This window comes from Nannospalax galili, unplaced genomic scaffold, assembly GCF_000622305.1.
Source record: "Nannospalax galili isolate Female #2095 unplaced genomic scaffold, S.galili_v1.0 scaffold188, whole genome shotgun sequence".
NCBI lineage: Eukaryota > Metazoa > Chordata > Mammalia > Rodentia > Spalacidae > Nannospalax > Nannospalax galili.
This window is the reverse complement of record NW_008360325.1, coordinates 4,849,718-4,862,202: the sequence shown is the minus strand read 5'-3', so window position 1 is coordinate 4,862,202 and position 12,485 is coordinate 4,849,718. Positions and strand designations below refer to the sequence as shown.

At 45.0% G+C, this 12,485-nt stretch overlaps 2 protein-coding genes across 2 annotated transcripts in view; one reads left to right on the top strand and one right to left on the bottom strand.

Moving 5' to 3' along the window:
* Setd3 (SET domain containing 3, actin histidine methyltransferase) overlaps positions 1 to 10,329 on the bottom strand; it is a 71,900-nt gene extending 61,571 nt beyond the window's left edge. Inside the window, exon 1 of the mRNA XM_008825640.3 lies at positions 10,232 to 10,329. The gene's annotated coding sequence lies outside the window, so the exon portion shown is untranslated. The remainder of the gene's footprint in view (positions 1 to 10,231) is intronic.
* Positions 10,330 to 10,804: 475 nt separating this feature from the next.
* Ccnk (cyclin K) overlaps positions 10,805 to 12,485 on the top strand; it is a 33,203-nt gene continuing 31,522 nt past the window's right edge. Inside the window, exon 1 of the mRNA XM_029559872.1 lies at positions 10,805 to 10,918. The gene's annotated coding sequence lies outside the window, so the exon portion shown is untranslated. The remainder of the gene's footprint in view (positions 10,919 to 12,485) is intronic.

The following is a 12,485-nucleotide window of genomic DNA, read 5'->3' as shown; positions in this document are numbered from 1 at the left end:
TAAGAAGGGAGATACAAAGGTTGGCCATTGTACAAGGGTTGGAGATTAAGAGGGTTTCTTTTGTAAATCTGTATTTCATATACACAAAGGCCTATTTAGGGTAGGTATTAAATAACAAAAAAAAAATCACAAATTTGAGTGTTTTTAGTCTCTTTGAAGGAGCAAAGCAGGACACTGTTCTAGTACTAAAGCAAGAGCTACAGCCAAGCACAGCTTAAAGCTCAGCAAGCACTTGTTACCAGTGCCACCAGTATCTGCCCATGTCTCACATGTGCTCAGCAGAGCCCACTAAGGCCACTGGTGATGACTCCAGTCGTTAGGAGGCTTAGAGAAGGCTGTGACTTGGCCAAGAGACCAGAACCACCAAGCAGCAGACCCAAACCTGAAGTCCTGGATCAGCTGCAGCATACCAGATGACTCTACACATAGGGCGCTTGGAATAAACAAGCTCTCTGGTGTCTCCCTGCCTAGGCAATGCTGCACGTGAAAGACAACAAAATTAGAGAAAGCCAGGTCTGAGGCTGGAGAACCAAGACTCATATGCAAAGCAAAGCAGCATGGGCAGTTCCTAAAATACCCAAGTAACTGAAGAAAGGACAAGGAATAAAGTAGAGTTTAGGAAGAATGACTAAACTCTCAAAGTCAGTATGAATGCTTTCCTAAACTCATCCTTGTCATTTTTCACTAACAACAACAACAACAGATCTATGCGGATTGGTTTCCTCAACCTCATGAATTTGAACAACTACCTGCTCTTCACATCTAAGACTCAAAACTGTCCTAAACACAGCAGCTCATTTTCATTGTGATTTCAGCTGACTTGGGGGCTAGGTTAAGAAACAAAGCAGTCAAGCAGGGCCACGCATATCCTTAATACTCTCTGTAGGGGCTTAGAAAGCCAACTATTAGACATTCCTCAACTTCCTATAAAGACCAAATACTTATTATCAATATTTATTCTAAATATTCATGTAAATATAATTAAATGCACATACGCACTCATATAAATGTTAGCTGTACGATATAAGGTTGTGTGAAAGACATTTTCTCCCAAAGTTTAGACTGAAATCAGGTATGAACGTCAGAGAAGCAAAATTGCAGAGCAAAAGAATGAAAATCTAAATACTTGGGACAAATGAACAAAGGAAAGCCTACCAGGTAAATGGAGAATGTCATTCCCAGGAGTCTGTTAAGAGTTTCACACATCTCCATTTCATCACCACCTAGTTATCCCTAAAAGGTCTGGCCCTTGACACCATATAGACTACCAAGTAAGTCCATCAACAATAACAATCTCCCCACCTAACAGACAAGGCAAACTTTAATAGACTTGAAAACAAATGTCACAATTGTTAAATGGCTGACTGATGGGCAGAGGCACCTGCAATCCACAACTTTCGACCAATGAATTATTTCCCATTACAGTCTGCTCAATGGAATAAACAGGTCACACTCTGAAGACCTTGGCTAGCGAGGAGATAGGGCTAGGGGCTAGACCCCTCAACTCACTTTTACACAGTACAGTTCATACATACTGAACAGATGATGGCACACAGGGCTTCCCAAGCCCTAAATTTCTATTTCCATTCATAACTGAAATGGAAAGGATATGCAGCTGTATTTTATACAAGTTCTTCTGAAAATGCTGCTTTGAACCAAATACAACTAAAATAAACATTTTTAATGGTACTTACTTGGCAATTTAACCAGGAGACCCTAGCTCAGGCACTGCGTCATCTGCTTTTCAATGCAGTCTGCACTGATCCAACTTTACAGCTGGGCTCCTGAAGGAGGGACTGGTCACATACTTCAGCTCCCAATTGTCAATGCACCCAATGGGGGTGAGCCTGCCTGGCATGTCTGAGAGGAGGAAGTATACTTTCCCCACCTCACTAAATATTCCACAGGCCATTAGGCTCCTTAGACCATGACACTGAGAATTAAGCACACAAACGGCAGGATGGGCTACGAACAGAAAACTGTACAAGCCATGTTCTCTCCTGCACACAGCGCCTACAAGCAGATGCAGTCTTGGTTTCACTTGGTACCAGGTGACCTGGAACTGACAGTTACCAAAAACATGCTCTGGCTTTGCCGAGCAGCATGGCCCAACCGCTGCCCACATCATACTAACTTATACCAGTGTGACTGGCATCCATCAACTGGCACTCCGCTCTCTAATCAACAGAGGTACTGTTGTCACAGATGCAACAGCATGGAGAAGCCAAGGAAAGCAGAGAGAATTAGTTTCAACTCAGTAAGCTACTTAAGTACCAAAATGAACACAGATACAAGTTCTGATCTATGAACAGAAGTATTTGGACTATCATCTATATGGCACAGTAACTTGAGACTTCAAAAAAAATTTGTTGCTTTCCACGAAAATGTTGGCTAATTTTCCATTAATTTACACAATTCCAAATATTTTAAAACTACTCTGGCTGTTTCCGTATAAAAGAGTTTCAAGCTGCTGTAAACTAAATTATAAGCACACTGAAATCAACTTCTGGATTCTTCTCCAACAGTGCCTGGACAGACTCCTGCTCTCAACCCCTACCCTGGCAGGCAGTAGAAGCAAAACCATCAGTCACCAACTGCAATGACAGTGCCCCCACTTGCAGATGTCACAGATGTGTCAGAATGGCCGTAAGGACTCTGAGGGGCACAAACCCCAGATCAACCTACAGCTCTACAGCTCCGACATCTGCCTATCCGGGTCTTACTGCCTTAAGTGCAAGGACGTGGCTCTGAAGAACTATGCCAAACATTTTCCTCAGACTCTCAAAGAGAGGGATAGTGCTGAGAAACTGAGAAGTCTGATGAAAGGAAGGAGTCCAAATCCTGCAGGTGAGGAGGCCAAGCCATAACTAGGAGAGCAGTCTAAGTGAAACGGACTGTGTCACTCAGGGAAAAGCCTGAATCTTATTTGCTGGAATGATACAAACTAACCACTGACAAAAATGACTCACTGCTAAGACTTCACTGAAACACATCATCTGAATGAGCAGGTGTGGTTGGTTCATCAAAGAACTGGGTGACCACATGACCAATGTGTGCATGGTAGGAGCCCGACTCTGTCATGGCAGGGTCTGCCTTCTGCTTTGCACAGAGTACTCCCTGCTGCTGGCATGCTGAAACTGGTTTCACCTTTTCTATAAGCTGTGCCAGACACACTAAGTTCTGTTATTTGAACCATTCCTTAAAATAAAGTTGATCCACCTTGATGAGCCTATTTAAAGACAATTATTAAAAAAAAAAAAAGTTTATAAAGCTAAGGTATGAATAGTCACTGCGACTACATCTTTCTAAAAGATGTACTGAGTATGACAGAACAGCTGTAGACTGCTGACATACCTCCAAGCCACTTACAGTCCTAGCACAGAGTTTAGATTTTAAAATTGCAGAGCATCGGGACTGGACGATACCTTTGGGCTCACCTATGCTAATCTTCAGGCCCACACGCTTCAAACAATGGCATCCAACATCACATGGCAGTTGACTGCCAAAATGCTTTCTAGCTACCATCTGATTCTTGTCTGAAAATACATGAAATGGACAAGTGAGGAGGACTTGCATCTAGCTGACAAAGGTTCAACCTGAAGCTGATTGTTGGGACCAGACTCAAAAGTTTCCCACTTACAGTCCCGGCCTTCTTTGCTCAGTGGCAGCCCACAGTCTTCTACTTTGTGAGCCACTCCTGCACTGTGACCTGTCCTGTGAAGACAGCTTCTTTGTCCTCCCCAAAGTCTTCTTTTTCCCAAGTTTAGCATGTCCCAAAACTTACTTCTCAAATAAGAGCAAACGTGATATATTGTACTCTAGAGAACAGTTCTTTAAAACACAGCTAAACCCTTCATTTGCATCTGAGCAGGGCATAGTTCAGTGGCACTCCTGCCTTCCAGGAACTCAACTCAAGATCCACTCATTTTCCTAAGACTGTGTCAGGTTGTCTTCATGCCAAGGATTCACTCACTTATTGCTCACACATTTCTTGAGTGTCTCATCCGAAATGCAAAGCCTTTTAGGCTAATGTGGCAATCAAAGAAAACTATTTGCTATATATACTGATCTAGAGCTAGACAGATGTGCTATACCAAACACCCAAGTTTTCCAAGCTAACATAACTGGTGCTGCTATGCTGTTCCAGGGTCCAGTCCCAGGCTCCTGAAACCATCATTCTTGCCATGCACTGTGGCAAGGGTCCTGCATTGTAACTGCATGATCGGAGCATTATCAGGGACCACAGACATCATTATGCCCCCTTTATAGATGAAAAGGCTGATGATTAGCAGAGTTAATATCTGCAAGATGACAAACTCAGCTGGCCTCAGAGCCTCATGAGTACATCTCCACCACAAACGTACTGATGAGCAATAATATGCCAAGTATGCAGCTCAAAACCGATGAAGATGACTACCAAGGTGCACCACTACCTCTGATGCTCAAAAGAATAACATCCTCAGCCGGGCGTGGTGGCACATGCCTGCAGTCCCAGCACTTGGGAGGCAGAGGCAGGCGGATCTCTGTGAGTTCAAAGCCAGCCTGGTCTATATAGTGAGTTCCAGGACAGCTGGGGCTACAGGGAGACCCTACTTCAAAAAGACAAAAAAAAAAAAAAGATTCCTCTTCAATAAAAAAACATACAGGCATAAAGGACTTCTGCCTGGCTTTTTTTTTTTTTTTTTTTACAGACAAAACTATTTGTCCAGGTACACAGGAAGGGCCTCAGGTTAAATATGGTACATGAACAAAACGTCCAAACGCGTTTCCACTCAGTCACACCCATTCTACATCAATCTCTGCAAAGTCACAGCTTGCCATGGCTTAAAAAACTGCGGAAACCAATTAGATGACCATGACAGTACTCAATTATTACAAGCAACAAATGAGGAACTTCACTGGTCACTAGAAAATCCTCTAGTATAAAAGCAGACTTCTTTTCAACTACAATTCTTCTTAACTATGCTTAACAGAAAATTACTGACATTGAAGACACATCTATTTTTTAATTGAATTTTTTTAATTAAAAAAAATTTATTTTTAATTATGTGCCTCTTGGAAGGGGGTGGGGGGAGGTGTGCCTAAGTGCAGGCATTCAGGGAAGCCAAAGGGGTCAGATCCCCAAGGAGCCAGAGTTATAAGTCTCCCAACATAGTTACTGGAAATTGAACTCAGGTCCTCTGAAAGAACTACAGGTACCCTTAGCAGCTGAGCCATGTCTCCTGAAATTGAAATTTTTAAAGCCTCTTATTTCTAAGAGCTTTTTAGACCATATCATGTCCTAATGAACTATTAGCTTAAAAAACAGAAAGTATGGGGCTAAAGAGATGGCTCGGTGGTTAAGAGCACTGACAACTCTTACAGAGGACCCAGGCATACTTCCCAGCACCAGCATGATGGTAACTCCAGTCCAAGGGATCTGATGCCTCTTTCTGATCTCCACAAGCACTACATAACATGGTTGCATTTACATACATGCAGGCAATACACTCATGTAAAATAAAAATAAACAACAACAAAAAAATTTTAAACCAGACAGTGATTATTGGGAGACTGAGGCAAGAAGACTGTAAGTTAGAGTCTCAAGCAATGGGGGGGGGGATAAGTGTGGTGGCACAAGCCTGTCATTCCAGCTACTTGGGAAGCTGAGGCAGAAGGATCAAAAGTTCAAGTACAGCATTAAGCAGTATAGGGAGACCTGTCTAAAAGTAAAAAGGATTTTTAGAAAAGGTCTAGAATAAACACCACTTACTCTGACAGGCCCTGAGAATCCCTAGACCCTCAAAAAATAAAAAAGGGAAATTCAGGATCACAGACAGTAAATAACTCTACAAGACTGAATACTTACTGAGAGATATAGGTATATGCAATTTTTACTTGTCAATAAAAAAAATTTATAAAAGTATCTTCTAGATATCTATTAATGGTAATTGTCTAGACAAGCTTTAGGCTTCCTTAAACACTTAAAACATTTCTTCTGGCTCTGTCCTCATAGGTGAGGCCTGTAAAAGGTTAAACATTGCCTTTGGCTTGGTCATCAGAACCACTTGGATTCCCTTCGAAATCTTAACTTCATCATGAGCCTTGTCTCACTGACAGGTAACTTCTGGGAAAGTATCTGAGAAAAGAAAGAATGTTAAGTCTTAACTTTGATATTAGAATTTTATACCTATTTGTTTCATTCCATTTTTTTCACTTGAAAATTGTCAGTACTTAAGTTTGTGCCCCTAGTTTTATGATTCGTTTATGATTTTTTTATTTCCAAAATGAGACTTCTAAGTGAAAATGGGGTCTATGAGGCTAATCTCTAGCTAAGGTTACCAGTAAATGTAACACAAAAAGCAGAACTTTTACTATTGCAGTTACTTCTAATTAAGGTTTATTTTTTCATAAGGCTATTAACATGTTTTTTAAAAAACAAGTCTCAACTACTTTGTAATAGAAAAATACATTAATGGGGCTGGAGAAATGGCTCAGAGATTAAGAACACAGGTGGTTCTTGCAAAGGATTGCAGTTCAGTTCCCAGCGCCACATGGCAACTAACAATTCCAGTTGGCGGGGTGGGGGTGGGGGGTGGGTGTCAGATTTCCTCTTCTGGCCTCAGAGGGCATTGCATACATGTGGTACACTTACATGTATGCAGGCAAAACACTCATACACAAAAAATAAAAATAAATTCAAAAAAGAAAAGTACAGGGGTTGAAGAGATGGCTCTGTGGTTAAGAGCACTTTCTGCTCTTCCAGAGGACCAGGGTTCAGGTCCTACCACCTATATTCAACAACTGCCTGTGACTACAGCTCCCAGAGATCTGATGCCCTCTTTTGGCCCCTGCAGCCACCTGCTCACACAAGCACCACACATACACAAAATAAGTAACATAAATGAATCAATAGGTTGTTAGAATTTTTAACCTGGAGAGAAAAAAATTGCAAGATTAATTATATTTTCATTTCAAAATAACAACTTCAATTTTAAGAACAAGATAATGAAGGGATAAAAGGAAATCCAATGTCTAGAACTCAGTTTTGCCAAATATAGTAAAAGGCGCAAACCAGGAAATCTGAAAAGCAAGGAATCCTTCCTCTGATAATCTTTTTTTTTTTTTTTTTTTTTTTTTTAATGTGCAGGAGTATATTGCCTGCGTGTAGGTAAGTGTACCTGTATCATGCAATACCTGAGGAAGTCAGAAGAGGGCACTGGATCCCCCGGAACCAGAGTTACAGATAGTTGTTGGACATCATGTACATGCTGGGAATTGAACCTAGGTCCTCTGCAAGAACAGCCAGTGCTCTTAACTGCTGAGCCATCTCTCCAGTACCTATGCTAATAATCTTAAGTGGTTAAATACAAACTAAAATATGCTGATAACGAAGATAAACACTTTTCTCACTGTAGCAAAAGAAAAAGAATGCACAGAAAATTCAAACATTCTTCAGTAATAGAAAGTGAGTCCAAATGTAATGGTGAAAATTAACATAAGCTAATTGAGAAAACAAATACTTGGTCATTGGCAATTCCCAAAGTAACAGCAGAATAATATATTCAGTGTTATGTTAAAGTAATTTAATACCACAGTAATAAATGAGTCCTACCTTTATTTAGAGCAACATAATTGCCTCCATTCCTAGGACTTTGGTACAAGGAAAAGAAACACACTTTCTAGAAAACTTGCCCACCCCAGCAGAAGCACCATGCACCATAACCAAGAGCAGGTAACCAGTTTCTAAAGAGAACATTGGATAGAAGAGTTCAAACCCATACAAAGATACAGCGTTGCTAGCTGTTCTTCTAACAGCTGGTGAAAGGGAAACAGAGACACTCAGAAACTTAGAAAACCTCAAACTGACTGATGTGAAAGTAGTTCCTTTCACTTACACATCTACCAACATTTCACACAGCCTAAGAGCTAGCCATTCTCCCTTACCTGCAATTCCACTAAAGATTCAACCACTGCAGATGGAAAATACTCAGGGGGAAGGAGATTCATCCCAATGGAACAGTACAGAGTTCTTTTTGTCATTACTCCCTAAAGGAACAATGAAACAATCAACTGTAGAGCACTAACATTTTAACAGGTATTGTAGTAACCTACAGACAGCTCAGAGCTTGAAGGTGTGTGCAGGTAGACTCGGGGGCACCATTTGAGTGCTATACAGCACTCAACATTTGAAGAGGCTGTGCTGGGAGCCAACCTCTGGAATCTGGCTTTCAATGGTGAGCTTCCTATGCTCCTGCAGATGCTTTTGACCCTGCCAACTTTATTACTCTCTTCTACATGGGATCGTCATGATGTTAGAAGGGTGCTGTCACTATTAATCAGTAGGCTACAGACAAAAACAATTTTCTAGTGATTGTCCTTTAGAACAAATAAAATTGAGTACAATCTCCACATTTTCTCATTACCAGGTGCTTCTAAGGCAATGGTTTAATCACCTTTAAGTCTGGCCTACATATGCACAACACAGAAAAGATGTTTTGTTTGGTAGTATTGGGGATGAAATTCAGGGCTTCCTGCATAATAAGCAAGCATTCATTCTACCACAGTTACAGCCCCAGCCCCTATTGAGAAAGGGTATGAGTTCTGGCTGGCCTTGAACCTAAGACTCTCCCAGAACCTTAACCTCCGGGAGGTGCTGGTGGTAGCTATGCACAAGGCCCAGCTGACAGCATTTCTTCCTTAGTGGCAATCTCCTGGAGCACTTCCAGAGACTGAGCTCTCAGTCCTACAGCTCCAGCCAGATAAATGCCTGAATCTTCAAGTCCAACATCATCTGATTCCAGGAAGACAGTTCTGAGACCTTCAGAAACTGGAGGAGAGGTGAAAAGCAGCAACCACTTCCCTCCAATTGGACTAGCGTTTCATAATCAGGTATTAGTAACATACTAAAGAGGAAAAAGGAGGACAGAGAGGAAAGGGGAGTTAGAAGGCCAAAGACCATGGCTGTCTGGAGTCCCAGAAGGAGGTTTCTGTAACTGTTTCAGAACTTGGCTTTCCAAACTATTTTCTGAAGCCAGAGAAACTCATTCCTAAATGGCTGGAATTTCACCAAAACATCAATCCGAGCAGCCCTTGAAACCGCTCTGTAAAGCAGGACTCCGTAGTAGTAGCCCAAATGCACGCTGCCTCATGGTTCCAGTGAACCTTGAAACTTTAAAACGGAGAGGAAACCTGCTTTTATGTGGCTGTATTCTTTAGGCTCATTCACCTCGGCTCTCTTACACGATAAAATTCACACTTTTCAGCATGTTCTGCTTCCGGTTTTTGTTTCTGTTTGAGACCGGGTCTTGATAGACAGCCCAGGCAGACCTCAAACGCATGATCGCCTGCATCAGCCGTAATTCCTGGGTGCGCTTCTGTTAAATTATGACAAATCCACCCCTAAAAACTTAACTCTTCAGAGGTTCTGAAAGGCAAAATGACTGTCAATATACTTCCAAAGTGTTTCTGCTTTCGAAACCACCACGTTGATTTAGAAAAGGAAAATAACATGCCCCGAGTGCACACTTCTGAATCGCTCTAACATCCTATCCGAACAAGAAGCGGGTGGGGGGGGGGAGCCCACGCAGTAAGTGGCGCACGTCACTAATCCGCTCCTTCTCCAATTGTAGGAACCCGGGAGAAGAGGCAGAGTTGCATCGCCAGGCTGCGGCCACGAGAAGGAAGAGTTGAAACCCGAATGGTAAACTCAAAAGCACAGAATTCTTCTCCCTCGTAGCGCGCTCGTCGCGTGTGGACCGCGGCCAGGGGCGCGTGGGAAGAAAGATGACCTATTTTCTCCGCCCGCCTCTCTAAGCGGGCCGTGCAGGGAGAGGCGCGGGGGCCGCTACCCGGGCCCCCGGCGGGTACCGGGGCGGGAGAGGGGTGGAGAGGGAGGACCTCAGAACCACACAGCCTTCTCTCAAGGCGGCCGCGCGCAGGGAGGAAGGAAGTGAGCTCCGGACCGCACGCAGCTCCGCCGCCCTACGCGCAAGGGGCCCGGACCGCACGCGAGGGCGGCGCCCAGGCCGCGCCCTGCACCTGCCGCCAGCCCGGGACCACGAGAGCGGAGGGAAGCACCGGGCCGGCGGCCTAAAAGCCCAGCAGGCCTTCCCCGTTCCCCGCAGCCCGTCCGCCGCTCGAGCCCGAAGCGGTGGGCCGGATGGACCTCGACGGGCGCGGCCGGAGCCGGTCTCAGGCGCGACGACGCCACCGTCCCCTCGGCCCGCGGGAGCCCGCCGCCCGCACTCACCTGCCCGCTTCCCCTGCGCGCTACGGCGGCGCCACGCTCCGGCCCGGACCCCACCGTCCGCCTCAACCAAGGCCGGACGGGAGGGGCGGGACGGCGGCCTGAAACAGCCCGGCCGCCCAGACCCAACCCGGCTCAGCCCGCCCCCGGGCCGCTGCCGCCGCCGCTCATTGGCTCAAGCGTCGCACGCCTCAGTGCGGCCCCGCCCCGCCCCGCCGCTGTTCCGCTAGAGTCCGGCTCAGCCATTAGACGCGCGGCTCAGGGCAAGGGCGGTTCTTAGCTTGCGATTGGCTACCTCTCGCCCACTTTCGAGCGCTGATTGAGCGACGGGAGCCCCTGGCTCCGCCCCCGGCTCCAAGTTCCGTTAACAGGTTCGGTTGTTCCCAAAGGCCCTTTTGCCGAGGGGCGGGGCCTGTAGGAGGAGCTAATGCGTGGCCCCTCCCCACACGCTGCCGCCACTGGCCGGGGAGGAGATCGACGGGGAGGAGACGGCCTAGTCGGGCCAGTTTTCTTTTTTTGGAGAGCTGTACTCGCTCTTGATTGGCTGATAGGCACCTGACGTAGGCCGCACCTCCGGGCGCTTGTATCGTCACGAGACGCAGCGTGATGACGTGTTCCCCTACATTCCGTCCCAAGATGGCGGCCATCTGCAAGGAGAGACGTCGCTAAGGAGCTTGCCTGAGGCTAGGGGTGAGTGGCTAGCCGGCTGCGGGCAGCGCCGCCCACCTCCCGTGTCCCTGGAGGTCCGAGTAGGGTAGGTCCGTCCGCCTCAGTCCACTTCAGTCCGCCCGCTTCGCCTTTCCGCCTCCCTTCTTCCTCCAGACCCCGGAAGCACGTTGAAGCAAGCGGGCGACGCCGGGCTTGGGGGCGGGGGTGCTTCTGCAGAGGCTGCGGGTCAGGGGTGCGTCCCGGATGTCCGGCGGACCCCAGAACTGGAAGCCGACCTCGCGGAGGAAGGTGGTTGCGGTGTAGGGGGCTTCTAGCTGGTGAGGAGGGGCCGGGGGTCTTGGACGCATGTCCAGCCGCAGACTGATCCCGTCTTCTCCGCCTTCTCTCGCACTGCCGTTGATCGGGATTGAGACGGCGTCGGTTGTTTGTGTCTGGAGTCCTCTCGAGTTCGGAGAGCCTTCTAGCCAGGGTGGGACTGGGAACCTAACGGTTCTCATCCAGACATCCTCTCCTGGGTGGTAGATTTGCCTCGTTAGGGAAATTGTTTAGGAAGTTGGGTCTAGATGTTAATCCAGAAACTCTTAAACTGCTTAACCTGAGTAATTTATACTTGGTAATTATTCCTTACATTTGGAGGAACAGTTCAACAGAGCTCTCCAGTCGTCCAAGATAAGAAACAGCTATTTCTAAGATCAGTTACTGAAGGCTGGCTTTTTATGTTTTTAAGACAAATTTAAACTTGTGTATCTTGATATATATTGGTTTATTTATGAGTAACCGGGGTGGAGGAGCCTTGGAGTTGTAGTTGTGCCTTACAGTTTCCTCTGAATGATGGCTTGAAAGCAATGAGTGCATGACACTTAGTAAACTATATTTCTGAATGAAAGACCAAATGGGTGATGGCCATAGTAGTAGACATTTTAATACACATTGTTTGTGTTGCTAAGGTGTTTGTTATTTAATTAATCGACCGTAAATCTAATAATTATCCAAGACTTATTATTTTCTGGTGAGTACTGTTAACTTTAGGGTTTTTCCCCCTTTGTCTGGTATTGGCAGTATCATGTTGTGTTATGTATGCATATTAGTTGACTCCTGCACAAATCACATTTTAAGATACGCTCCATTTTGAAAGTATAGTGTGCACCTGCAAACAGTAAAGATTCTATTTGTTGATGAGGATCTTAAATTTTAAATTGCTATTTCTAAAATTCAGTATTGTAAAGAGAAAAGTGGACATAATTTTGTGTAAATTGAGTCATCTTGCTCAGGAGATTATGTCTGAAAGCAGTGGGTGTAGAAAAGGTGTAGAAAAGGAAAACCAATTCTCTCATTATGTTCTTTAAACTTGGGCAAGGGCAAACAGAAAATAGAGGAATTAAATTCTAAGCAATTGAAGAATTTATTAGAAATATCTAATTGGGTTAAATCTAATTCATATTCTTAAGGTCAGACAGATTATATACCAGAGTAATTTCCAAGATTGTTAAATCATTGTTCAAAACTTTTGAGCGCCAAGCATGGTGGTGCACACCTTTAATCCTAACACTTGGGAGGCAGAGGCAAGAGGATCTCTGTGAGATCAAGG